Source organism: Tamandua tetradactyla, chromosome 8 (assembly GCF_023851605.1).
Source record: "Tamandua tetradactyla isolate mTamTet1 chromosome 8, mTamTet1.pri, whole genome shotgun sequence".
NCBI lineage: Eukaryota > Metazoa > Chordata > Mammalia > Pilosa > Myrmecophagidae > Tamandua > Tamandua tetradactyla.
The window spans coordinates 44,378,734-44,380,755 of NC_135334.1; positions in this window are offsets into that span (position 1 = coordinate 44,378,734).

The window sequence follows — 2,022 nt, forward strand, 5'->3', positions numbered from 1 at the left end:
CATGTATAATGCCCAAAGTCCACAGTCCATTAACACACAATTTTAGATAATTTCATTGTTCCCAAAGAAAAGAACCAATAAGCACACTGTGCCAGTTTGAAAGGATTTATGTACCCTAGAAAAACCATGTTTTAATCCTAATCAGTCTTGTGGGAGCAGTGGTTTCTTCTAATTCCTATTCAGTACTATAGTTTGGAAATTTGATTAGGTTATATCCACAGAGATATGACTCCATCAATTGTGGATATTAAACTTGATTCGATGGAGAAGTGTCTCCACCTATTCTACAGGGGTCTTGATTAGTTTACTGGAATCCTATAAAAGAGAGTCCCTTTTGAGAATGAGGAATGAGCAGCAGAACCAGGACAGAATGAAGAGAGAACCACAGAGTCCACCAGACAGTGACCTTTGGAGATGAAGAAGGAGAATGCCTCCTGGGGAACTTCATGAAGCAAGAGGCCTAGAGGGAAGGCTGGCAGACATCACATATTTGCCATATGCTTCACAGTTAAGAGAGAAATGCTGAACTTATCGGTCTTTCTTGAGTGGAGGTAACCTCTTTGTGGTGCCTTAGTTTGGACATTTTGATAGTCTCGTTTTAATTTGGAGATTTTCATGGCCCTAGAACCGTAAATTAACAATTATCATACCCCCCTTTAAAAAATCCATTCCATTATATTGCATTCCTGCAGCTCACAAACTAGAACACACACCCTTACCAAATAGGAAAGCTAAATCTCCTCTTAACACTTGTCCCTTCCCTCATAATTTACCTCTGCTGTTGCTTTGATAGTGCTGATGTTTTCCTCAGAAACATAGCCCATAGCATGCAATAGCAGTTTCCCCCCATACCTTGGACTTAAACACTCTTTGTACAACAATCATACCTTTGAAGTAGTTCTTGCATGAACTAATTTATATTCCTGGTGTTAATCAGTGGGACACATAGGTCTTTACAACCCCTTTCAATCTTGTTCACCTTCAATCAACATAGCAATACTACTTATAGACCCACTAGAGAACCACCTTCACTTCTATCTATTCCCTTACATTTGAGTTCAGCCTACCCATTTCCTACCCGTCTTTAGCTTTTAGTTATCTCTAAGTCCCCAGTATTCTGTATTATAGCCTCTGATTTTATCTTTACCATGGTCATAAAAGTGAAATCATACAGTATCTACCCTTTTGTGTCTGGCTTATTTCACTTAGCATTATGTCCTCAGGACTCATCTATCTTGTCATGTGATTCAACGTCATTTCATCTTACTGTTGCATAATATTCCATCATATGTATATACCACACATTTTGTTAATCCACTCGTCTGTTGAAGGGCATTTGTTTGTTTCCATCTTTTGTGATTTTGAATAATTCTATGAAGATTGGTGTGCAAATACCTGTTTATGTCATTGCTTTCAGCTCTTCTGGGTATATACCAAGTAGTGCTATTGCTGAGTCATAGGACAATTTGATATTTAGTTTCCTAACGAATGTCAAACTGTCCTCCATAGTGCCAGCACCATTATACAGTTCCACCAGTAGTGCATGAGTGACCCAATTTCTCCACATCCTCTCCAACATTTATAGTTTCCTGTTTGTTTAATAGCAGCCATTCTTATAGGTGTGAGATGGTATCTCATTGTCATTTTGATTTGCATTTCCCTTCAAGCCAATGAAAATGAGCATCTCTTCATACGCTTTTGAGTCATCTGTATCTGCTTTTCTGAAAAATGCCTCTTCATATCTTTGGTCCATTTTATCATTGGATTGTTAGCTCTTTTGTTGAGTTGAGTTGTATGCTTTCGTTATGTATACAGGATAACAAACCTTTGTCCAATGTGTGATTTCCAAATATTTTCTCCCATTGAGTTGGCTGCCTCTTCACCCTTTTTGACAAAGTCTTTTGAAGTGCAGAAGCTTTTGATTTTGAGGAGTTCCTATTTATCTTTTTTTTTCCTTTTGTTGCTTGTGCTTTGGGTATAAAGTTTAGGAAGCTACCTCCTATTACTAGGTCTTGAAGATGT